Genomic DNA, 19,675 nt, shown 5'->3' with positions numbered 1-19,675 from the left:
GGCTAGACCTTGCAGTTTTGAAAGGCAATTGAGAAATGGCTCACTTCCTGAACTTGGAGCACAAAAAAGCCTACAGCACCTGGTATTCCCAGGCGGTCTCCCATCCAGGTACTAACTAGGCCCGACACTGAGCTTCCGAGATCAGACGAGATCGGGCGCATTCAGTGTGGTGTGGCCATAGGCTCTGGTCCTAGTGAGTTTTGTACTTTTAAGCATCTAGTCGGCTAGACCTTGCAGTTTTGAAAGGCAATTGAGAAATGGCTCACTTCCTGAACTTGGAGCACAAAAAAGCCTACAGCACCTGGTATTCCCAGGCGGTCTCCCATCCAGGTACTAACTAGGCCCGACACTGCTTAGCTTCCGAGATCAGACGAGATCGGGCGCATTCAGTGTGGTGTGGCCGTAGGCTCTGGGCCTAGTGAGTTTTGTACTTTTAAGCATCTAGTCGGCTAGACCTTGCAGTTTTGAAAGGCAATTGAGAAATGGCTCACTTCCTGAACTTGGAGCACAAAAAAGCCTACAGCACCTGGTATTCCCAGGCGGTCTCCCATCCAGGTACTAACTAGGCCCGACACTGCTTAGCTTCCGAGATCAGACGAGATTGGGCGCATTCAGTGTGGTGTGGCCGTAGGCTCGAGTAATGCTAAGAATATTACTCTTATGCATTTGCATTTAGTAAGCTAAGCCATGCAGCCACTTGCAACATGATACCACGCTCATCGCTCGATCAGCGCTTGATCAGGCGAGATATATAAGACTGGTGGGCCCATTCAGGACTCCTATGTCTGGTAGGATAACTTTAATCCATCCATCCTGTTTCTGTTGCAGGGAGGTGGAGAGAACAATCAACACAATAACGGCTTTCTTTCATGCCTCTTGAAGGACTCAATATTCTCTGTACTGCATTACATGTGAAAGTCGATTTATTACCCATGAACACACTACCTGTATGCTAATTATATGTAAATAGGTAGCTCCAGCCCTCATAATGTTGTCCAACATTTCCGCTATAAAACGGGATAAAATTATTTTGGAAACATACCAAATTTGAAAAGTAATTGAGAAGTTGTGCAATTACTAATCATGGAGCACAAAATAGCCTACAGCACCTGGTATTCCCAGGCGGTCTCCCATCCAGGTACTAACTAGGCCCGACAGTGCTTAGCTTCCGAGATCAGACGAGATCGGGCGCATTCAGTGTGGTGTGGCCGTAGGCTCTGGGCCTAGTGAGTTTTGTACTTTTAAGCATCTAGTCGGCTAGACCTTGCAGTTTTGAAAGGCAATTGAGAAATGGCTCACTTCCTGAACTTGGAGCACAAAAAAGCCTACAGCACCTGGTATTCCCAGGCGGTCTCCCATCCAGGTACTAACTAGGCCCGACACTGCTTAGCTTCCGAGATCAGACGAGATCGGGCGGATTCAGTGTGGTGTGGCCGTAGGCTCTGGTCCTAGTGAGTTTTGTACTTTTAAGCATCTAGTCGGCTAGACCTTGCAGTTTTGAAAGGCAATTGAGAAATGGCTCACTTCCTGAACTTGGAGCACAAAAAAGCCTACAGCACCTGGTATTCCCAGGCGGTCTCCCATCCAGGTACTAACTAGGCCCGACACTGCTTAGTGTGGTGTGGCCGTAGGCTCTAGAAATGCTAAGAATATTACTCTTATGCATTTGCATTTAGTAAGCTAAGCCATGCAGCCACTTGCAACATGATACCACGCTCATCGCTCGATCAGCGCTTGATCAGGCGAGATATATAAGACTGGTGGGCCCATTCAGGACTCCTATGTCTGGTAGGATAACTTTAATCCATCCATCCTGTTTCTGTTGCAGGGAGATGGAGAGAACAATCAACACAATAACGGCTTTCTTTCATGCCTCTTGAAGGACTCAATATTCTCTGTACTGCATTACATGTGAAAGTCGATTTATTACCCATGAACACACTACCTGTATGCTAATTATATGTAAATAGGTAGCTCCAGCCCTCATAATGTTGTCCAACATTTCCGCTATAAAACGGGATAAAATTATTTTGGAAACATACCAAATTTGAAAAGTAATTGAGAAGTTGTGCAATTACTAATCATGGAGCACAAAATAGCCTACAGCACCTGGTATTCCCAGGCGGTCTCCCATCCAGGTACTAACTAGGCCCGACACTGCTTAGCTTCCGAGATCAGACGAGATCGGGCGCATTCAGTGTGGTGTGGCCGTAGGCTCTGGTCCTAGTGAGTTTTGTACTTTTAAGCATCTAGTCGGCTAGACCTTGCAGTTTTGAAAGGCAATTGAGAAATGGCTCACTTCCTGAACTTGGAGCACAAAAAAGCCTACAGCACCTGGTATTCCCAGGCGGTCTCCCATCCAGGTACTAACTAGGCCCGACACTGCTTAGCTTCCGAGATCAGACGAGATCGGGCGCATTCAGTGTGGTGTGGCCGTAGGCTCTGAGCCTAGTGAGTTTTGTACTTTTAAGCATCTAGTCGGCTAGACCTTGCAGTTTTGAAAGGCAATTGAGAAATGGCTCACTTCCTGAACTTGGAGCACAAAAAAGCCTACAGCACCTGGTATTCCCAGGCGGTCTCCCATCCAGGTACTAACTAGGCCCGACACTGAGCTTCCGAGATCAGACGAGATCGGGCGCATTCAGTCTGGTGTGGCCGTAGGCTCTAGTAATGCTAAGAATATTACTCTTATGCATTTGCATTTAGTAAGCTAAGCCATGCAGCCACTTGCAACATGATACCACGCTCATCGCTCGATCAGGCTCGATCAGGCGAGATATATAAGACTGGTGGGCCCATTCAGGACTCCTATGTCTGGTAGGATAACTTTAATCCATCCATCCTGTTTCTGTTGCAGGGAGATGGAGAGAACAATCAACACAATAACGGCTTTCTTTCATGCCTCTTGAAGGACTCAATATTCTCTGTACTGCATTACATGTGAAAGTCGATTTATTACCCATGAACACACTACCTGTATGCTAATTATATGTAAATAGGTAGCTCCAGCCCTCATAATGTTGTCCAACATTTCCGCTATAAAACGGGATAAAATTATTTTGGAAACATACCAAATTTGAAAAGTAATTGAGAAGTTGTGCAATTACTAATCATGGAGCACAAAATAGCCTACAGCACCTGGTATTCCCAGGCGGTCTCCCATCCAGGTACTAACTAGGCCCGACACTGCTTAGCTTCCGAGATCAGACGAGATCGGGCGCATTCAGTGTGGTGTGGCCGTAGGCTCTGGTCCTAGTGAGTTTTGTACTTTTAAGCATCTAGTCGGCTAGACCTTGCAGTTTTGAAAGGCAATTGAGAAATGGCTCACTTCCTGAACTTGGAGCACAAAAAAGCCTACAGCACCTGGTATTCCCAGGCGGTCTCCCATCCAGGTACTAACTAGGCCCGACACTGCTTAGCTTCCGAGATCAGACGAGATCGGGCGCATTCAGTGTGGTGTGGCCGTAGGCTCTGAGCCTAGTGAGTTTTGTACTTTTAAGCATCTAGTCGGCTAGACCTTGCAGTTTTGAAAGGCAATTGAGAAATGGCTCACTTCCTGAACTTGGAGCACAAAAAAGCCTACAGCACCTGGTATTCCCAGGCGGTCTCCCATCCAGGTACTAACTAGGCCCGACACTGAGCTTCCGAGATCAGACGAGATCGGGCGCATTCAGTCTGGTGTGGCCGTAGGCTCTAGTAATGCTAAGAATATTACTCTTATGCATTTGCATTTAGTAAGCTAAGCCATGCAGCCACTTGCAACATGATACCACGCTCATCGCTCGATCAGCGCTCGATCAGGCGAGATATATAAGACTGGTGGGCCCATTCAGGACTCCTATGTCTGGTAGGATAACTTTAATCCATCCATCCTGTTTCTGTTGCAGGGAGATGGAGAGAACAATCAACACAATAACGGCTTTCTTTCATGCCTCTTGAAGGACTCAATATTCTCTGTACTGCATTACATGTGAAAGTCGATTTATTACCCATGAACACACTACCTGTATGCTAATTATATGTAAATAGGTAGCTCCAGCCCTCATAATGTTGTCCAACATTTCCGCTATAAAACGGGATAAAATTATTTTGGAAACATACCAAATTTGAAAAGTAATTGAGAAGTTGTGCAATTACTAATCATGGAGCACAAAATAGCCTACAGCACCTGGTATTCCCAGGCGGTCTCCCATCCAGGTACTAACTAGGCCCGACACTGCTTAGCTTCCGAGATCAGACGAGATCGGGCGCATTCAGTGTGGTGTGGCCGTAGGCTCTGGTCCTAGTGAGTTTTGTACTTTTAAGCATCTAGTCGGCTAGACCTTGCAGTTTTGAAAGGCAATTGAGAAATGGCTCACTTCCTGAACTTGGAGCACAAAAAAGCCTACAGCACCTGGTATTCCCAGGCGGTCTCCCATCCAGGTACTAACTAGGCCCGACACTGCTTAGCTTCCGAGATCAGACGAGATCGGGCGCATTCAGTGTGGTGTGGCCGTAGGCTCTGAGCCTAGTGAGTTTTGTACTTTTAAGCATCTAGTCGGCTAGACCTTGCAGTTTTGAAAGGCAATTGAGAAATGGCTCACTTCCTGAACTTGGAGCACAAAAAAGCCTACAGCACCTGGTATTCCCAGGCGGTCTCCCATCCAGGTACTAACTAGGCCCGACACTGAGCTTCCGAGATCAGACGAGATCGGGCGCATTCAGTCTGGTGTGGCCGTAGGCTCTAGTAATGCTAAGAATATTACTCTTATGCATTTGCATTTAGTAAGCTAAGCCATGCAGCCACTTGCAACATGATACCACGCTCATCGCTCGATCAGGCTCGATCAGGCGAGATATATAAGACTGGTGGGCCCATTCAGGACTCCTATGTCTGGTAGGATAACTTTAATCCATCCATCCTGTTTCTGTTGCAGGGAGATGGAGAGAACAATCAACACAATAACGGCTTTCTTTCATGCCTCTTGAAGGACTCAATATTCTCTGTACTGCATTACATGTGAAAGTCGATTTATTACCCATGAACACACTACCTGTATGCTAATTATATGTAAATAGGTAGCTCCAGCCCTCATAATGTTGTCCAACATTTCCGCTATAAAACGGGATAAAATTATTTTGGAAACATACCAAATTTGAAAAGTAATTGAGAAGTTGTGCAATTACTAATCATGGAGCACAAAATAGCCTACAGCACCTGGTATTCCCAGGCGGTCTCCCATCCAGGTACTAACTAGGCCCGACACTGCTTAGCTTCCGAGATCAGACGAGATCGGGCGCATTCAGTGTGGTGTGGCCGTAGGCTCTGGTCCTAGTGAGTTTTGTACTTTTAAGCATCTAGTCGGCTAGACCTTGCAGTTTTGAAAGGCAATTGAGAAATGGCTCACTTCCTGAACTTGGAGCACAAAAAAGCCTACAGCACCTGGTATTCCCAGGCGGTCTCCCATCCAGGTACTAACTAGGCCCGACACTGCTTAGCTTCCGAGATCAGACGAGATCGGGCGCATTCAGTGTGGTGTGGCCGTAGGCTCTGAGCCTAGTGAGTTTTGTACTTTTAAGCATCTAGTCGGCTAGACCTTGCAGTTTTGAAAGGCAATTGAGAAATGGCTCACTTCCTGAACTTGGAGCACAAAAAAGCCTACAGCACCTGGTATTCCCAGGCGGTCTCCCATCCAGGTACTAACTAGGCCCGACACTGAGCTTCCGAGATCAGACGAGATCGGGCGCATTCAGTCTGGTGTGGCCGTAGGCTCTAGTAATGCTAAGAATATTACTCTTATGCATTTGCATTTAGTAAGCTAAGCCATGCAGCCACTTGCAACATGATACCACGCTCATCGCTCGATCAGCGCTCGATCAGGCGAGATATATAAGACTGGTGGGCCCATTCAGGACTCCTATGTCTGGTAGGATAACTTTAATCCATCCATCCTGTTTCTGTTGCAGGGAGGTGGAGAGAACAATCAACACAATAACGGCTTTCTTTCATGCCTCTTGAAGGACTCAATATTCTCTGTACTGCATTACATGTGAAAGTCGATTTATTACCCATGAACACACTACCTGTATGCTAATTATATGTAAATAGGTAGCTCCAGCCCTCATAATGTTGTCCAACATTTCCGCTATAAAACGGGATAAAATTATTTTGGAAACATACCAAATTTGAAAAGTAACTGAGAAGTTGCGCAATTACTAATCATGGAGCACAAAATAGCCTACAGCACCTGGTATTCCCAGGCGGTCTCCCATCCAGGTACTAACTAGGCCCGACACTGCTTAGCTTCCGAGATCAGACGAGATCGGGCGCATTCAGTGTGGTGTGGCCGTAGGCTCTGGGCCTAGTGAGTTTTGTACTTTTAAGCATCTAGTCGGCTAGACCTTGCAGTTTTGAAAGGCAATTGAGAAATGGCTCACTTCCTGAACTTGGAGCACAAAAAAGCCTACAGCACCTGGTATTCCCAGGCAGTCTCCCATCCAGGTACTAACTAGGCCCGACACTGCTTAGCTTCCGAGATCAGACGAGATCGGGCGCATTCAGTGTGGTGTGGCCGTAGGCTCTGGGCCTAGTGAGTTTTGTACTTTTAAGCATCTAGTCGGCTAGACCTTGCAGTTTTGAAAGGCAATTGAGAAATGGCTCACTTCCTGAACTTGGAGCACAAAAAAGCCTACAGCACCTGGTATTCCCAGGCGGTCTCCCATCCAGGTACTAACTAGGCCCGACACTGAGCTTCCGAGATCAGACGAGATCGGGCGCATTCAGTCTGGTGTGGCCGTAGGCTCTAGTAATGCTAAGAATATTACTCTTATGCATTTGCATTTAGTAAGCTAAGCCATGCAGCCACTTGCAACATGATACCACGCTCATCGCTCGATCAGCGCTCGATCAGGCGAGATATATAAGACTGGTGGGCCCATTCAGGACTCCTATGTCTGGTAGGATAACTTTAATCCATCCATCCTGTTTCTGTTGCAGGGAGGTGGAGAGAACAATCAACACAATAACGGCTTTCTTTCATGCCTCTTGAAGGACTCAATATTCTCTGTACTGCATTACATGTGAAAGTCGATTTATTACCCATGAACACACTACCTGTATGCTAATTATATGTAAATAGGTAGCTCCAGCCCTCATAATGTTGTCCAACATTTCCGCTATAAAACGGGATAAAATTATTTTGGAAACATACCAAATTTGAAAAGTAATTGAGAAGTTGTGCAATTACTAATCATGGAGCACAAAATAGCCTACAGCACCTGGTATTCCCAGGCGGTCTCCCATCCAGGTACTAACTAGGCCTGACACTGCTTAGCTTCCGAGATCAGACGAGATCGGGCGCATTCAGTGTGGTGTGGCCGTAGGCTCAGGGCCTAGTGAGTTTTGTACTTTTAAGCATCTAGTCGGCTAGACCTTGCAGTTTTGAAAGGCAATTGAGAAATGGCTCACTTCCTGAACTTGGAGCACAAAAAAGCCTACAGCACCTGGTATTCCCAGGCGGTCTCCCATCCAGGTACTAACTAGGCCCGACACTGCTTAGCTTCCGAGATCATACGAGATCGGGCGCATTCAGTGTGGTGTGGCCGTAGGCTCTGGGCCTAGTGAGTTTTGTACTTTTAAGCATCTAGTCGGCTAGACCTTGCAGTTTTGAAAGGCAATTGAGAAATGGCTCACTTCCTGAACTTGGAGCACAAAAAAGCCTACAGCACCTGGTATTCCCAGGCGGTCTCCCATCCAGGTACTAACTAGGCCCGACACTGAGCTTCCGAGATCAGACGAGATCGGGCGCATTCAGTGTGGTGTGGCCATAGGCTCTGGTCCTAGTGAGTTTTGTACTTTTAAGCATCTAGTCGGCTAGACCTTGCAGTTTTGAAAGGCAATTGAGAAATGGCTCACTTCCTGAACTTGGAGCACAAAAAAGCCTACAGCACCTGGTATTCCCAGGCGGTCTCCCATCCAGGTACTAACTAGGCCCGACACTGCTTAGCTTCCGAGATCAGACGAGATCGGGCGCATTCAGTGTGGTGTGGCCGTAGGCTCTGGGCCTAGTGAGTTTTGTACTTTTAAGCATCTAGTCGGCTAGACCTTGCAGTTTTGAAAGGCAATTGAGAAATGGCTCACTTCCTGAACTTGGAGCACAAAAAAGCCTACAGCACCTGGTATTCCCAGGCGGTCTCCCATCCAGGTACTAACTAGGCCCGACACTGCTTAGCTTCCGAGATCAGACGAGATTGGGCGCATTCAGTGTGGTGTGGCCGTAGGCTCGAGTAATGCTAAGAATATTACTCTTATGCATTTGCATTTAGTAAGCTAAGCCATGCAGCCACTTGCAACATGATACCACGCTCATCGCTCGATCAGCGCTTGATCAGGCGAGATATATAAGACTGGTGGGCCCATTCAGGACTCCTATGTCTGGTAGGATAACTTTAATCCATCCATCCTGTTTCTGTTGCAGGGAGGTGGAGAGAACAATCAACACAATAACGGCTTTCTTTCATGCCTCTTGAAGGACTCAATATTCTCTGTACTGCATTACATGTGAAAGTCGATTTATTACCCATGAACACACTACCTGTATGCTAATTATATGTAAATAGGTAGCTCCAGCCCTCATAATGTTGTCCAACATTTCCGCTATAAAACGGGATAAAATTATTTTGGAAACATACCAAATTTGAAAAGTAATTGAGAAGTTGTGCAATTACTAATCATGGAGCACAAAATAGCCTACAGCACCTGGTATTCCCAGGCGGTCTCCCATCCAGGTACTAACTAGGCCCGACAGTGCTTAGCTTCCGAGATCAGACGAGATCGGGCGCATTCAGTGTGGTGTGGCCGTAGGCTCTGGGCCTAGTGAGTTTTGTACTTTTAAGCATCTAGTCGGCTAGACCTTGCAGTTTTGAAAGGCAATTGAGAAATGGCTCACTTCCTGAACTTGGAGCACAAAAAAGCCTACAGCACCTGGTATTCCCAGGCGGTCTCCCATCCAGGTACTAACTAGGCCCGACACTGCTTAGCTTCCGAGATCAGACGAGATCGGGCGGATTCAGTGTGGTGTGGCCGTAGGCTCTGGTCCTAGTGAGTTTTGTACTTTTAAGCATCTAGTCGGCTAGACCTTGCAGTTTTGAAAGGCAATTGAGAAATGGCTCACTTCCTGAACTTGGAGCACAAAAAAGCCTACAGCACCTGGTATTCCCAGGCGGTCTCCCATCCAGGTACTAACTAGGCCCGACACTGCTTAGTGTGGTGTGGCCGTAGGCTCTAGAAATGCTAAGAATATTACTCTTATGCATTTGCATTTAGTAAGCTAAGCCATGCAGCCACTTGCAACATGATACCACGCTCATCGCTCGATCAGCGCTCGATCAGGCTCGATCAGGCGAGATATATAAGACTGGTGGGCCCATTCAGGACTCCTATGTCTGGTAGGATAACTTTAATCCATCCATCCTGTTTCTGTTGCAGGGAGATGGAGAGAACAATCAACACAATAACGGCTTTCTTTCATGCCTCTTGAAGGACTCAATATTCTCTGTACTGCATTACATGTGAAAGTCGATTTATTACCCATGAACACACTACCTGTATGCTAATTATATGTAAATAGGTAGCTCCAGCCCTCATAATGTTGTCCAACATTTCCGCTATAAAACGGGATAAAATTATTTTGGAAACATACCAAATTTGAAAAGTAATTGAGAAGTTGTGCAATTACTAATCATGGAGCACAAAATAGCCTACAGCACCTGGTATTCCCAGGTGGTCTCCCATCCAGGTACTAACTAGGCCCGACACTGCTTAGCTTCCGAGATCAGACGAGATCGGGCGCATTCAGTGTGGTGTGGCCGTAGGCTCTGGTCCTAGTGAGTTTTGTACTTTTAAGCATCTAGTCGGCTAGACCTTGCAGTTTTGAAAGGCAATTGAGAAATGGCTCACTTCCTGAACTTGGAGCACAAAAAAGCCTACAGCACCTGGTATTCCCAGGCGGTCTCCCATCCAGGTACTAACTAGGCCCGACACTGCTTAGCTTCCGAGATCAGACGAGATCGGGCGCATTCAGTGTGGTGTGGCCGTAGGCTCTGAGCCTAGTGAGTTTTGTACTTTTAAGCATCTAGTCGGCTAGACCTTGCAGTTTTGAAAGGCAATTGAGAAATGGCTCACTTCCTGAACTTGGAGCACAAAAAAGCCTACAGCACCTGGTATTCCCAGGCGGTCTCCCATCCAGGTACTAACTAGGCCCGACACTGAGCTTCCGAGATCAGACGAGATCGGGCGCATTCAGTCTGGTGTGGCCGTAGGCTCTAGTAATGCTAAGAATATTACTCTTATGCATTTGCATTTAGTAAGCTAAGCCATGCAGCCACTTGCAACATGATACCACGCTCATCGCTCGATCAGCGCTCGATCAGGCGAGATATATAAGACTGGTGGGCCCATTCAGGACTCCTATGTCTGGTAGGATAACTTTAATCCATCCATCCTGTTTCTGTTGCAGGGAGGTGGAGAGAACAATCAACACAATAACGGCTTTCTTTCATGCCTCTTGAAGGACTCAATATTCTCTGTACTGCATTACATGTGAAAGTCGATTTATTACCCATGAACACACTACCTGTATGCTAATTATATGTAAATAGGTAGCTCCAGCCCTCATAATGTTGTCCAACATTTCCGCTATAAAACGGGATAAAATTATTTTGGAAACATACCAAATTTGAAAAGTAACTGAGAAGTTGCGCAATTACTAATCATGGAGCACAAAATAGCCTACAGCACCTGGTATTCCCAGGCGGTCTCCCATCCAGGTACTAACTAGGCCCGACACTGCTTAGCTTCCGAGATCAGACGAGATCGGGCGCATTCAGTGTGGTGTGGCCGTAGGCTCTGGGCCTAGTGAGTTTTGTACTTTTAAGCATCTAGTCGGCTAGACCTTGCAGTTTTGAAAGGCAATTGAGAAATGGCTCACTTCCTGAACTTGGAGCACAAAAAAGCCTACAGCACCTGGTATTCCCAGGCAGTCTCCCATCCAGGTACTAACTAGGCCTGACACTGCTTAGCTTCCGAGATCAGACGAGATCAGGCGCATTCAGTGTGGTGTGGCCGTAGGCTCTGGGCCTAGTGAGTTTTGTACTTTTAAGCATCTAGTCGGCTAGACCTTGCAGTTTTGAAAGGCAATTGAGAAATGGCTCACTTCCTGAACTTGGAGCACAAAAAAGCCTACAGCACCTGGTATTCCCAGGCGGTCTCCCATCCAGGTACTAACTAGGCCCGACACTGCTTAGCTTCCGAGATCAGACGAGATCGGGCGCATTCAGTGTGGTGTGGCCGTAGGCTCGAGTAATGCTAAGAATATTACTCTTATGCATTTGCATTTAGTAAGCTAAGCCATGCAGCCACTTGCAACATGATACCACGCTCATCGCTCGATCAGGCTCGATCAGGCGAGATATATAAGACTGGTGGGCCCATTCAGGACTCCTATGTCTGGTAGGATAACTTTAATCCATCCATCCTGTTTCTGTTGCAGGGAGGTGGAGAGAACAATCAACACAATAACGGCTTTCTTTCATGCCTCTTGAAGGACTCAATATTCTCTGTACTGCATTACATGTGAAAGTCGATTTATTACCCATGAACACACTACCTGTATGCTAATTATATGTAAATAGGTAGCTCCAGCCCTCATAATGTTGTCCAACATTTCCGCTATAAAACGGGATAAAATTATTTTGGAAACATACCAAATTTGAAAAGTAATTGAGAAGTTGTGCAATTACTAATCATGGAGCACAAAATAGCCTACAGCACCTGGTATTCCCAGGCGGTCTCCCATCCAGGTACTAACTAGGCCCGACACTGCTTAGCTTCCGAGATCAGACGAGATCGGGCGCATTCAGTGTGGTGTGGCCGTAGGCTCTGGTCCTAGTGAGTTTTGTACTTTTAAGCATCTAGTCGGCTAGACCTTGCAGTTTTGAAAGGCAATTGAGAAATGGCTCACTTCCTGAACTTGGAGCACAAAAAAGCCTACAGCACCTGGTATTCCCAGGCGGTCTCCCATCCAGGTACTAACTAGGCCCGACACTGCTTAGCTTCCGAGATCAGACGAGATCGGGCGCATTCAGTGTGGTGTGGCCGTAGGCTCTGGGCCTAGTGAGTTTTGTACTTTTAAGCATCTAGTCGGCTAGACCTTGCAGTTTTGAAAGGCAATTGAGAAATGGCTCACTTCCTGAACTTGGAGCACAAAAAAGCCTACAGCACCTGGTATTCCCAGGCGGTCTCCCATCCAGGTACTAACTAGGCCCGACACTGAGCTTCCGAGATCAGACGAGATCGGGCGCATTCAGTCTGGTGTGGCCGTAGGCTCTAGTAATGCTAAGAATATTACTCTTATGCATTTGCATTTAGTAAGCTAAGCCATGCAGCCACTTGCAACATGATACCACGCTCATCGCTCGATCAGCGCTCGATCAGGCGAGATATATAAGACTGGTGGGCCCATTCAGGACTCCTATGTCTGGTAGGATAACTTTAATCCATCCATCCTGTTTCTGTTGCAGGGAGGTGGAGAGAACAATCAACACAATAACGGCTTTCTTTCATGCCTCTTGAAGGACTCAATATTCTCTGTACTGCATTACATGTGAAAGTCGATTTATTACCCATGAACACACTACCTGTATGCTAATTATATGTAAATAGGTAGCTCCAGCCCTCATAATGTTGTCCAACATTTCCGCTATAAAACGGGATAAAATTATTTTGGAAACATACCAAATTTGAAAAGTAACTGAGAAGTTGCGCAATTACTAATCATGGAGCACAAAATAGCCTACAGCACCTGGTATTCCCAGGCGGTCTCCCATCCAGGTACTAACTAGGCCCGACACTGCTTAGCTTCCGAGATCAGACGAGATCGGGCGCATTCAGTGTGGTGTGGCCGTAGGCTCTGGGCCTAGTGAGTTTTGTACTTTTAAGCATCTAGTCGGCTAGACCTTGCAGTTTTGAAAGGCAATTGAGAAATGGCTCACTTCCTGAACTTGGAGCACAAAAAAGCCTACAGCACCTGGTATTCCCAGGCAGTCTCCCATCCAGGTACTAACTAGGCCCGACACTGCTTAGCTTCCGAGATCAGACGAGATCAGGCGCATTCAGTGTGGTGTGGCCGTAGGCTCTAGAAATGCTAAGAATATTACTCTTATGCATTTGCATTTAGTAAGCTAAGCCATGCAGCCACTTGCAACATGATACCACGCTCATCGCTCGATCAGGCTCGATCAGGCGAGATATATAAGACTGGTGGGCCCATTCAGGACTCCTATGTCTGGTAGGATAACTTTAATCCATCCATCCTGTTTCTGTTGCAGGGAGATGGAGAGAACAATCAACACAATAACGGCTTTCTTTCATGCCTCTTGAAGGACTCAATATTCTCTGTACTGCATTACATGTGAAAGTCGATTTATTACCCATGAACACACTACCTGTATGCTAATTATATGTAAATAGGTAGCTCCAGCCCTCATAATGTTGTCCAACATTTCCGCTATAAAACGGGATAAAATTATTTTGGAAACATACCAAATTTGAAAAGTAATTGAGAAGTTGTGCAATTACTAATCATGGAGCACAAAATAGCCTACAGCACCTGGTATTCCCAGGCGGTCTCCCATCCAGGTACTAACTAGGCCCGACACTGCTTAGCTTCCGAGATCAGACGAGATCGGGCGCATTCAGTGTGGTGTGGCCGTAGGCTCTGGTCCTAGTGAGTTTTGTACTTTTAAGCATCTAGTCGGCTAGACCTTGCAGTTTTGAAAGGCAATTGAGAAATGGCTCACTTCCTGAACTTGGAGCACAAAAAAGCCTACAGCACCTGGTATTCCCAGGCGGTCTCCCATCCAGGTACTAACTAGGCCCGACACTGCTTAGCTTCCGAGATCAGACGAGATGGGGCGCATTCAGTGTGGTGTGGCCGTAGGCTCTGGGCCTAGTGAGTTTTGTACTTTTAAGCATCTAGTCGGCTAGACCTTGCAGTTTTGAAAGGCAATTGAGAAATGGCTCACTTCCTGAACTTGGAGCACAAAAAAGCCTACAGCACCTGGTATTCCCAGGCGGTCTCCCATCCAGGTACTAACTAGGCCCGACACTGAGCTTCCGAGATCAGACGAGATCGGGCGCATTCAGTCTGGTGTGGCCGTAGGCTCTAGTAATGCTAAGAATATTACTCTTATGCATTTGCATTTAGTAAGCTAAGCCATGCAGCCACTTGCAACATGATACCACGCTCATCGCTCGATCAGCGCTCGATCAGGCGAGATATATAAGACTGGTGGGCCCATTCAGGACTCCTATGTCTGGTAGGATAACTTTAATCCATCCATCCTGTTTCTGTTGCAGGGAGGTGGAGAGAACAATCAACACAATAACGGCTTTCTTTCATGCCTCTTGAAGGACTCAATATTCTCTGTACTGCATTACATGTGAAAGTCGATTTATTACCCATGAACACACTACCTGTATGCTAATTATATGTAAATAGGTAGCTCCAGCCCTCATAATGTTGTCCAACATTTCCGCTATAAAACGGGATAAAATTATTTTGGAAACATACCAAATTTGAAAAGTAATTGAGAAGTTGCGCAATTACTAATCATGGAGCACAAAATAGCCTACAGCACCTGGTATTCCCAGGCGGTCTCCCATCCAGGTACTAACTAGGCCCGACACTGCTTAGCTTCCGAGATCAGACGAGATCGGGCGCGATGGGGCGCATTCAGTGTGGTGTGGCCGTAGGCTCTGGGCCTAGTGAGTTTTGTACTTTTAAGCATCTAGTCGGCTAGACCTTGCAGTTTTGAAAGGCAATTGAGAAATGGCTCACTTCCTGAACTTGGAGCACAAAAAAGCCTACAGCACCTGGTATTCCCAGGCAGTCTCCCATCCAGGTACTAACTAGGCCCGACACTGCTTAGCTTCCGAGATCAGACGAGATCAGGCGCATTCAGTGTGGTGTGGCCGTAGGCTCTAGAAATGCTAAGAATATTACTCTTATGCATTTGCATTTAGTAAGCTAAGCCATGCAGCCACTTGCAACATGATACCACGCTCATCGCTCGATCAGGCTCGATCAGGCGAGATATATAAGACTGGTGGGCCCATTCAGGACTCCTATGTCTGGTAGGATAACTTTAATCCATCCATCCTGTTTCTGTTGCAGGGAGGTGGAGAGAACAATCAACACAATAACGGCTTTCTTTCATGCCTCTTGAAGGACTCAATATTCTCTGTACTGCATTACATGTGAAAGTCGATTTATTACCCATGAACACACTACCTGTATGCTAATTATATGTAAATAGGTAGCTCCAGCCCTCATAATGTTGTCCAACATTTCCGCTATAAAACGGGATAAAATTATTTTGGAAACATACCAAATTTGAAAAGTAATTGAGAAGTTGTGCAATTACTAATCATGGAGCACAAAATAGCCTACAGCACCTGGTATTCCCAGGCGGTCTCCCATCCAGGTACTAACTAGGCCCGACACTGCTTAGCTTCCGAGATCAGACGAGATCGGGCGCATTCAGTGTGGTGTGGCCGTAGGCTCAGGGCCTAGTGAGTTTTGTACTTTTAAGCATCTAGTCGGCTAGACCTTGCAGTTTTGAAAGGCAATTGAGAAATGGCTCACTTCCTGAACTTGGAGCACAAAAAAGCCTACAGCACCTGGTATTCCCAGGCGGTCTCCCATCCAGGTACTAACTAGGCCCGACACTGCTTAGCTTCCAAGATCAGACGAGATCGGGCGCATTCAGTGTGGTGTGGCCGTAGGCTCTGGTCCCAGTGAGTTTTGTACTTTTAAGCATCTAGTCGGCTAGACCTTGCAGTTTTGAAAGGCAATTGAGAAATGGCTCACTTCCTGAACTTGGAGCACAAAAAAGCCTACAGCACCTGGTATTCCCAGGCGGTCTCCCATCCAGGTACTAACTAGGCCTGACACTGCTTAGCTTCCGAGATCAGACGAGATCGGGCGCATTCAGTGTGGTGTGGCCGTAGGCTCTGGGCCTAGTGAGTTTTGTACTTTTAAGCATCTAGTCGGCTAGACCTTGCAGTTTTGAAAGGCAATTGAGAAATGGCTCACTTCCTGAACTTGGAGCACAAAAAAGCCTACAGCACCTGGTATTCCCAGGCAGTCTCCCATCCAGGTACTAACTAGGCCCGACACTGCTTAGCTTCCAAGATCAGACGAGATCGGGCGCATTCAGTGTGGTGTGGCCGTAGGCTCTAGAAATGCTAAGAATATTACTCTTATGCATCTGCATTTAGTAAGCTAAGCCATGCAGCCACTTGCAACATGATACCACGCTCATCGCTCGATCAGGCTCGATCAGGCGAGATCAGGCGAGATATATAAGACTGGTGGGCCCATTCAGGACTCCTATGTCTGGTAGGATAACTTTAATCCATCCATCCTGTTTCTGTTGCAGGGAGGTGGAGAGAACAATCAACACAATAACGGCTTTCTTTCATGCCTCTTGAAGGACTCAATATTCTCTGTACTGCATTACATGTGAAAGTCGATTTATTACCCATGAACACACTACCTGTATGCTAATTATATGTAAATAGGTAGCTCCAGCCCTCATAATGTTGTCCAACATTTCCGCTATAAAACGGGATAAAATTATTTTGGAAACATACCAAATTTGAAAAGTAATTGAGAAGTTGTGCAATTACTAATCATGGAGCACAAAATAGCCTACAGCACCTGGTATTCCCAGGCGGTCTCCCATCCAGGTACTAACTAGGCCCGACACTGCTTAGCTTCCGAGATCAGACGAGATCGGGCGCATTCAGTGTGGTGTGGCCGTAGGCTCTGGGCCTAGTGAGTTTTGTACTTTTAAGCATCTAGTCGGCTAGACCTTGCAGTTTTGAAAGGTAATTGAGAAATGGCTCACTTCCTGAACTTGGAGCACAAAAAAGCCTACAGCACCTGGTATTCCCAGGCGGTCTCCCATCCAGGTACTAACTAGGCCCGACACTGCTTAGCTTCTGAGATCAGACGAGATCGGGCGCATTCAGTGTGGTGTGGCCGTAGGCTCTGGTCCTAGTGAGTTTTGTACTTTTAAGCATCTAGTCGGCTAGACCTTGCAGTTTTGAAAGGCAATTGAGAAATGGCTCACTTCCTGAACTTGGAGCACAAAAAAGCCTACAGCACCTGGTATTCCCAGGCGGTCTCCCATCCAGGTACTAACTAGGCCCGACACTGCTTAGCTTCCGAGATCAGACGAGATCGGGCGCATTCAGTGTGGTGTGGCCGTAGGCTCTGGGCCTAGTGAGTTTTGTACTTTTAAGCATCTAGTCGGCTAGACCTTGCAGTTTTGAAAGGCAATTGAGAAATGGCTCACTTCCTGAACTTGGAGCACAAAAAAGCCTACAGCACCTGGTATTCCCAGGCGGTCTCCCATCCAGGTACTAACTAGGCCCGACACTGCTTAGCTTCCGAGATCAGACGAGATCGGGCGCATTCAGTGTGGTGTGGCCGTAGGCTCTAGAAATGCTAAGAATATTACTCTTATGCATTTGCATTTAGTAAGCTAAGCCATGCAGCCACTTGCAACATGATACCACGCTCATCGCTCGATCAGGCGAGATATATAAGACTGGTGGGCCCATTCAGGACTCCTATGTCTGGTAGGATAACTTTAATCCATCCATCCTGTTTCTGTTGCAGGGAGGTGGAGAGAACAATCAACACAATAACGGCTTTCTTTCATGCCTCTTGAAGGACTCAATATTCTCTGTACTGCATTACATGTGAAAGTCGATTTATTACCCATGAACACACTACCTGTATGCTAATTATATGTAAATAGGTAGCTCCAGCCCTCATAATGTTGTCCAACATTTCCGCTATAAAACGGGATAAAATTATTTTGGAAACATACCAAATTTGAAAAGTAATTGAGAAGTTGTGCAATTACTAATCATGGAGCACAAAATAGCCTACAGCACCTGGTATTCCCAGGCGGTCTCCCATCCAGGTACTAACTAGGCCCGACACTGCTTAGCTTCCGAGATCAGACGAGATCGGGCGCATTCAGTGTGGTGTGGCCGTAGGCTCTGGTCCTAGTGAGTTTTGTACTTTTAAGCATCTAGTCGGCTAGACCTTGCAGTTTTGAAAGGCAATTGAGAAATGGCTCACTTCCTGAACTTGGAGCACAAAAAAGCCTACAGCACCTGGTATTCCCAGGCGGTCTCCCATCCAGGTACTAACTAGGCCCGACACTGCTTAGCTTCCGAGATCAGGCGCATTCAGTGTGGTGTGGCCGTAGGCTCTGGGCCTAGTGAGTTTTGTACTTTTAAGCATCTAGTCGGCTAGACCTTGCAGTTTTGAAAGGCAATTGAGAAATGGCTCACTTCCTGAACTTGGAGCACAAAAAAGCCTACAGCACCTGGTATTCCCAGGCGGTCTCCCATCCAGGTACTAACTAGGCCCGACACTGCTTAGCTTCCGAGATCAGACGAGATCGGGCGCATTCAGTCTGGTGTGGCCGTAGGCTCTAGTAATGCTAAGAATATTACTCTTATGCATTTGCATTTAGTAAGCTAAGCCATGCAGCCACTTGCAACATGATACCACGCTCATCGCTCGATCAGCGCTCGATCAGGCGAGATATATAAGACTGGTGGGCCCATTCAGGACTCCTATGTCTGGTAGGATAACTTTAATCCATCCATCCTGTTTCTGTTGCAGGGAGATGGAGAGAACAATCAACACAATAACGGCTTTCTTTCATGCCTCTTGAAGGACTCAATATTCTCTGTACTGCATTACATGTGAAAGTCGATTTATTACCCATGAACACACTACCTGTATGCTAATTATATGTAAATAGGTAGCTCCAGCCCTCATAATGTTGTCCAACATTTCCGCTATAAAACGGGATAAAATTATTTTGGAAACATACCAAATTTGAAAAGTAATTGAGAAGTTGTGCAATTACTAATCATGGAGCACAAAATAGCCTACAGCACCTGGTATTCCCAGGCGGTCTCCCATCCAGGTACTAACTAGGCCCGACACTGCTTAGCTTCCGAGATCAGACGAGATCGGGCGCATTCAGTGTGGTGTGGCCGTAGGCTCTGGTCCTAGTGAGTTTTGTACTTTTAAGCATCTAGTCGGCTAGACCTTGCAGTTTTGAAAGGCAATTGAGAAATGGCTCACTTCCTGAACTTGGAGCACAAAAAAGCCTACAGCACCTGGTATTCCCAGGCGGTCTCCCATCCAGGTACTAACTAGGCCCGACACTGCTTAGCTTCCGAGATCAGGCGCATTCAGTGTGGTGTGGCCGTAGGCTCTGGGCCTAGTGAGTTTTGTACTTTTAAGCATCTAGTCGGCTAGACCTTGCAGTTTTGAAAGGCAATTGAGAAATGGCTCACTTCCTGAACTTGGAGCACAAAAAAGCCTACAGCACCTGGTATTCCCAGGCGGTCTCCCATCCAGGTACTAACTAGGCCCGACACTGCTTAGCTTCCGAGATCAGACGAGATCGGGCGCATTCAGTCTGGTGTGGCCGTAGGCTCTAGTAATGCTAAGAATATTACTCTTATGCATTTGCATTTAGTAAGCTAAGCCATGCAGCCACTTGCAACATGATACCACGCTCATCGCTCGATCAG

General features: G+C 46.7%; 44 non-coding genes and 13 pseudogenes across 44 annotated transcripts; all 57 read right to left on the bottom strand.

Annotated features, from left to right (window-relative positions):
• Positions 1-67: 67 nt before the first annotated feature.
• On the bottom strand, positions 68-183 carry LOC138473910 (5S ribosomal RNA; annotated as a pseudogene).
• Positions 184-289: 106 nt separating this feature from the next.
• LOC138476420 (5S ribosomal RNA) lies at positions 290-408 on the bottom strand. The gene has a single exon (XR_011270473.1). It is a non-coding gene; the product is annotated as a 5S ribosomal RNA (ribosomal RNA).
• A 106-nt stretch (positions 409-514) lies between these two features.
• Positions 515-633, bottom strand: LOC138479311 (5S ribosomal RNA). The gene has a single exon (XR_011273097.1). It is a non-coding gene; the product is annotated as a 5S ribosomal RNA (ribosomal RNA).
• Positions 634-1,097: 464 nt separating this feature from the next.
• Positions 1,098-1,216, bottom strand: LOC138478752 (5S ribosomal RNA). The gene has a single exon (XR_011272590.1). It is a non-coding gene; the product is annotated as a 5S ribosomal RNA (ribosomal RNA).
• A 106-nt stretch (positions 1,217-1,322) lies between these two features.
• On the bottom strand, positions 1,323-1,441 carry LOC138478135 (5S ribosomal RNA). Its single transcript, XR_011272030.1, has one exon. It is a non-coding gene; the product is annotated as a 5S ribosomal RNA (ribosomal RNA).
• Positions 1,442-2,097: 656 nt separating this feature from the next.
• Positions 2,098-2,216, bottom strand: LOC138476419 (5S ribosomal RNA). The gene has a single exon (XR_011270472.1). It is a non-coding gene; the product is annotated as a 5S ribosomal RNA (ribosomal RNA).
• Positions 2,217-2,322: 106 nt separating this feature from the next.
• On the bottom strand, positions 2,323-2,441 carry LOC138476418 (5S ribosomal RNA). Its single transcript, XR_011270471.1, has one exon. It is a non-coding gene; the product is annotated as a 5S ribosomal RNA (ribosomal RNA).
• A 106-nt stretch (positions 2,442-2,547) lies between these two features.
• Positions 2,548-2,663, bottom strand: LOC138474081 (5S ribosomal RNA; annotated as a pseudogene).
• A 463-nt stretch (positions 2,664-3,126) lies between these two features.
• LOC138476417 (5S ribosomal RNA) lies at positions 3,127-3,245 on the bottom strand. Its single transcript, XR_011270470.1, has one exon. It is a non-coding gene; the product is annotated as a 5S ribosomal RNA (ribosomal RNA).
• Positions 3,246-3,351: 106 nt separating this feature from the next.
• LOC138476415 (5S ribosomal RNA) lies at positions 3,352-3,470 on the bottom strand. The gene has a single exon (XR_011270468.1). It is a non-coding gene; the product is annotated as a 5S ribosomal RNA (ribosomal RNA).
• Positions 3,471-3,576: 106 nt separating this feature from the next.
• Positions 3,577-3,692, bottom strand: LOC138474080 (5S ribosomal RNA; annotated as a pseudogene).
• A 464-nt stretch (positions 3,693-4,156) lies between these two features.
• On the bottom strand, positions 4,157-4,275 carry LOC138476414 (5S ribosomal RNA). The gene has a single exon (XR_011270467.1). It is a non-coding gene; the product is annotated as a 5S ribosomal RNA (ribosomal RNA).
• Positions 4,276-4,381: 106 nt separating this feature from the next.
• On the bottom strand, positions 4,382-4,500 carry LOC138476413 (5S ribosomal RNA). The gene has a single exon (XR_011270466.1). It is a non-coding gene; the product is annotated as a 5S ribosomal RNA (ribosomal RNA).
• Positions 4,501-4,606: 106 nt separating this feature from the next.
• Positions 4,607-4,722, bottom strand: LOC138474079 (5S ribosomal RNA; annotated as a pseudogene).
• Positions 4,723-5,185: 463 nt separating this feature from the next.
• On the bottom strand, positions 5,186-5,304 carry LOC138476411 (5S ribosomal RNA). Its single transcript, XR_011270465.1, has one exon. It is a non-coding gene; the product is annotated as a 5S ribosomal RNA (ribosomal RNA).
• Positions 5,305-5,410: 106 nt separating this feature from the next.
• On the bottom strand, positions 5,411-5,529 carry LOC138476410 (5S ribosomal RNA). The gene has a single exon (XR_011270464.1). It is a non-coding gene; the product is annotated as a 5S ribosomal RNA (ribosomal RNA).
• Positions 5,530-5,635: 106 nt separating this feature from the next.
• Positions 5,636-5,751, bottom strand: LOC138474078 (5S ribosomal RNA; annotated as a pseudogene).
• Positions 5,752-6,215: 464 nt separating this feature from the next.
• On the bottom strand, positions 6,216-6,334 carry LOC138476409 (5S ribosomal RNA). The gene has a single exon (XR_011270463.1). It is a non-coding gene; the product is annotated as a 5S ribosomal RNA (ribosomal RNA).
• Positions 6,335-6,440: 106 nt separating this feature from the next.
• LOC138478468 (5S ribosomal RNA) lies at positions 6,441-6,559 on the bottom strand. Its single transcript, XR_011272333.1, has one exon. It is a non-coding gene; the product is annotated as a 5S ribosomal RNA (ribosomal RNA).
• Positions 6,560-6,665: 106 nt separating this feature from the next.
• Positions 6,666-6,781, bottom strand: LOC138474077 (5S ribosomal RNA; annotated as a pseudogene).
• Positions 6,782-7,245: 464 nt separating this feature from the next.
• Positions 7,246-7,364, bottom strand: LOC138478907 (5S ribosomal RNA). Its single transcript, XR_011272730.1, has one exon. It is a non-coding gene; the product is annotated as a 5S ribosomal RNA (ribosomal RNA).
• A 106-nt stretch (positions 7,365-7,470) lies between these two features.
• LOC138477895 (5S ribosomal RNA) lies at positions 7,471-7,589 on the bottom strand. The gene has a single exon (XR_011271812.1). It is a non-coding gene; the product is annotated as a 5S ribosomal RNA (ribosomal RNA).
• Positions 7,590-7,695: 106 nt separating this feature from the next.
• Positions 7,696-7,811, bottom strand: LOC138473909 (5S ribosomal RNA; annotated as a pseudogene).
• A 106-nt stretch (positions 7,812-7,917) lies between these two features.
• LOC138476408 (5S ribosomal RNA) lies at positions 7,918-8,036 on the bottom strand. The gene has a single exon (XR_011270462.1). It is a non-coding gene; the product is annotated as a 5S ribosomal RNA (ribosomal RNA).
• A 106-nt stretch (positions 8,037-8,142) lies between these two features.
• Positions 8,143-8,261, bottom strand: LOC138479309 (5S ribosomal RNA). The gene has a single exon (XR_011273096.1). It is a non-coding gene; the product is annotated as a 5S ribosomal RNA (ribosomal RNA).
• Positions 8,262-8,725: 464 nt separating this feature from the next.
• On the bottom strand, positions 8,726-8,844 carry LOC138478751 (5S ribosomal RNA). Its single transcript, XR_011272589.1, has one exon. It is a non-coding gene; the product is annotated as a 5S ribosomal RNA (ribosomal RNA).
• Positions 8,845-8,950: 106 nt separating this feature from the next.
• Positions 8,951-9,069, bottom strand: LOC138478134 (5S ribosomal RNA). Its single transcript, XR_011272029.1, has one exon. It is a non-coding gene; the product is annotated as a 5S ribosomal RNA (ribosomal RNA).
• A 666-nt stretch (positions 9,070-9,735) lies between these two features.
• LOC138476845 (5S ribosomal RNA) lies at positions 9,736-9,854 on the bottom strand. Its single transcript, XR_011270859.1, has one exon. It is a non-coding gene; the product is annotated as a 5S ribosomal RNA (ribosomal RNA).
• A 106-nt stretch (positions 9,855-9,960) lies between these two features.
• Positions 9,961-10,079, bottom strand: LOC138476407 (5S ribosomal RNA). Its single transcript, XR_011270461.1, has one exon. It is a non-coding gene; the product is annotated as a 5S ribosomal RNA (ribosomal RNA).
• Positions 10,080-10,185: 106 nt separating this feature from the next.
• Positions 10,186-10,301, bottom strand: LOC138474076 (5S ribosomal RNA; annotated as a pseudogene).
• Positions 10,302-10,765: 464 nt separating this feature from the next.
• LOC138476406 (5S ribosomal RNA) lies at positions 10,766-10,884 on the bottom strand. Its single transcript, XR_011270460.1, has one exon. It is a non-coding gene; the product is annotated as a 5S ribosomal RNA (ribosomal RNA).
• A 106-nt stretch (positions 10,885-10,990) lies between these two features.
• On the bottom strand, positions 10,991-11,109 carry LOC138480312 (5S ribosomal RNA). Its single transcript, XR_011273999.1, has one exon. It is a non-coding gene; the product is annotated as a 5S ribosomal RNA (ribosomal RNA).
• Positions 11,110-11,215: 106 nt separating this feature from the next.
• Positions 11,216-11,334, bottom strand: LOC138476405 (5S ribosomal RNA). Its single transcript, XR_011270459.1, has one exon. It is a non-coding gene; the product is annotated as a 5S ribosomal RNA (ribosomal RNA).
• Positions 11,335-11,797: 463 nt separating this feature from the next.
• On the bottom strand, positions 11,798-11,916 carry LOC138476403 (5S ribosomal RNA). The gene has a single exon (XR_011270457.1). It is a non-coding gene; the product is annotated as a 5S ribosomal RNA (ribosomal RNA).
• A 106-nt stretch (positions 11,917-12,022) lies between these two features.
• Positions 12,023-12,141, bottom strand: LOC138476402 (5S ribosomal RNA). The gene has a single exon (XR_011270456.1). It is a non-coding gene; the product is annotated as a 5S ribosomal RNA (ribosomal RNA).
• A 106-nt stretch (positions 12,142-12,247) lies between these two features.
• On the bottom strand, positions 12,248-12,363 carry LOC138474075 (5S ribosomal RNA; annotated as a pseudogene).
• Positions 12,364-12,827: 464 nt separating this feature from the next.
• Positions 12,828-12,946, bottom strand: LOC138476400 (5S ribosomal RNA). Its single transcript, XR_011270455.1, has one exon. It is a non-coding gene; the product is annotated as a 5S ribosomal RNA (ribosomal RNA).
• A 106-nt stretch (positions 12,947-13,052) lies between these two features.
• Positions 13,053-13,171, bottom strand: LOC138479564 (5S ribosomal RNA). The gene has a single exon (XR_011273327.1). It is a non-coding gene; the product is annotated as a 5S ribosomal RNA (ribosomal RNA).
• A 463-nt stretch (positions 13,172-13,634) lies between these two features.
• On the bottom strand, positions 13,635-13,753 carry LOC138476399 (5S ribosomal RNA). Its single transcript, XR_011270454.1, has one exon. It is a non-coding gene; the product is annotated as a 5S ribosomal RNA (ribosomal RNA).
• A 106-nt stretch (positions 13,754-13,859) lies between these two features.
• On the bottom strand, positions 13,860-13,978 carry LOC138479914 (5S ribosomal RNA). Its single transcript, XR_011273645.1, has one exon. It is a non-coding gene; the product is annotated as a 5S ribosomal RNA (ribosomal RNA).
• A 106-nt stretch (positions 13,979-14,084) lies between these two features.
• Positions 14,085-14,200, bottom strand: LOC138474074 (5S ribosomal RNA; annotated as a pseudogene).
• A 464-nt stretch (positions 14,201-14,664) lies between these two features.
• On the bottom strand, positions 14,665-14,793 carry LOC138480284 (5S ribosomal RNA; annotated as a pseudogene).
• A 106-nt stretch (positions 14,794-14,899) lies between these two features.
• LOC138479562 (5S ribosomal RNA) lies at positions 14,900-15,018 on the bottom strand. Its single transcript, XR_011273326.1, has one exon. It is a non-coding gene; the product is annotated as a 5S ribosomal RNA (ribosomal RNA).
• Positions 15,019-15,481: 463 nt separating this feature from the next.
• On the bottom strand, positions 15,482-15,600 carry LOC138476398 (5S ribosomal RNA). The gene has a single exon (XR_011270453.1). It is a non-coding gene; the product is annotated as a 5S ribosomal RNA (ribosomal RNA).
• A 106-nt stretch (positions 15,601-15,706) lies between these two features.
• LOC138478658 (5S ribosomal RNA) lies at positions 15,707-15,825 on the bottom strand. Its single transcript, XR_011272505.1, has one exon. It is a non-coding gene; the product is annotated as a 5S ribosomal RNA (ribosomal RNA).
• Positions 15,826-15,931: 106 nt separating this feature from the next.
• LOC138478906 (5S ribosomal RNA) lies at positions 15,932-16,050 on the bottom strand. Its single transcript, XR_011272729.1, has one exon. It is a non-coding gene; the product is annotated as a 5S ribosomal RNA (ribosomal RNA).
• A 106-nt stretch (positions 16,051-16,156) lies between these two features.
• Positions 16,157-16,275, bottom strand: LOC138479797 (5S ribosomal RNA). The gene has a single exon (XR_011273538.1). It is a non-coding gene; the product is annotated as a 5S ribosomal RNA (ribosomal RNA).
• A 473-nt stretch (positions 16,276-16,748) lies between these two features.
• Positions 16,749-16,867, bottom strand: LOC138476397 (5S ribosomal RNA). The gene has a single exon (XR_011270452.1). It is a non-coding gene; the product is annotated as a 5S ribosomal RNA (ribosomal RNA).
• A 106-nt stretch (positions 16,868-16,973) lies between these two features.
• Positions 16,974-17,092, bottom strand: LOC138478994 (5S ribosomal RNA). The gene has a single exon (XR_011272809.1). It is a non-coding gene; the product is annotated as a 5S ribosomal RNA (ribosomal RNA).
• Positions 17,093-17,198: 106 nt separating this feature from the next.
• On the bottom strand, positions 17,199-17,317 carry LOC138476396 (5S ribosomal RNA). Its single transcript, XR_011270451.1, has one exon. It is a non-coding gene; the product is annotated as a 5S ribosomal RNA (ribosomal RNA).
• Positions 17,318-17,423: 106 nt separating this feature from the next.
• Positions 17,424-17,542, bottom strand: LOC138476395 (5S ribosomal RNA). Its single transcript, XR_011270450.1, has one exon. It is a non-coding gene; the product is annotated as a 5S ribosomal RNA (ribosomal RNA).
• Positions 17,543-17,995: 453 nt separating this feature from the next.
• Positions 17,996-18,114, bottom strand: LOC138476394 (5S ribosomal RNA). Its single transcript, XR_011270449.1, has one exon. It is a non-coding gene; the product is annotated as a 5S ribosomal RNA (ribosomal RNA).
• A 106-nt stretch (positions 18,115-18,220) lies between these two features.
• LOC138474303 (5S ribosomal RNA) lies at positions 18,221-18,329 on the bottom strand (annotated as a pseudogene).
• A 106-nt stretch (positions 18,330-18,435) lies between these two features.
• Positions 18,436-18,554, bottom strand: LOC138479203 (5S ribosomal RNA). Its single transcript, XR_011272999.1, has one exon. It is a non-coding gene; the product is annotated as a 5S ribosomal RNA (ribosomal RNA).
• A 464-nt stretch (positions 18,555-19,018) lies between these two features.
• On the bottom strand, positions 19,019-19,137 carry LOC138476393 (5S ribosomal RNA). Its single transcript, XR_011270448.1, has one exon. It is a non-coding gene; the product is annotated as a 5S ribosomal RNA (ribosomal RNA).
• Positions 19,138-19,243: 106 nt separating this feature from the next.
• On the bottom strand, positions 19,244-19,352 carry LOC138474302 (5S ribosomal RNA; annotated as a pseudogene).
• A 106-nt stretch (positions 19,353-19,458) lies between these two features.
• LOC138479202 (5S ribosomal RNA) lies at positions 19,459-19,577 on the bottom strand. Its single transcript, XR_011272998.1, has one exon. It is a non-coding gene; the product is annotated as a 5S ribosomal RNA (ribosomal RNA).
• Positions 19,578-19,675: the final 98 nt, after the last annotated feature.

Source organism: Ambystoma mexicanum, chromosome 8 (genome assembly GCF_040938575.1).
Source record: "Ambystoma mexicanum isolate Mex_15411 chromosome 8, UKY_AmexF1_1, whole genome shotgun sequence".
NCBI lineage: Eukaryota > Metazoa > Chordata > Amphibia > Caudata > Ambystomatidae > Ambystoma > Ambystoma mexicanum.
The sequence above is the reverse complement of the archived record's forward strand: the minus strand, read 5'-3'. Positions and strand labels throughout refer to the sequence as shown.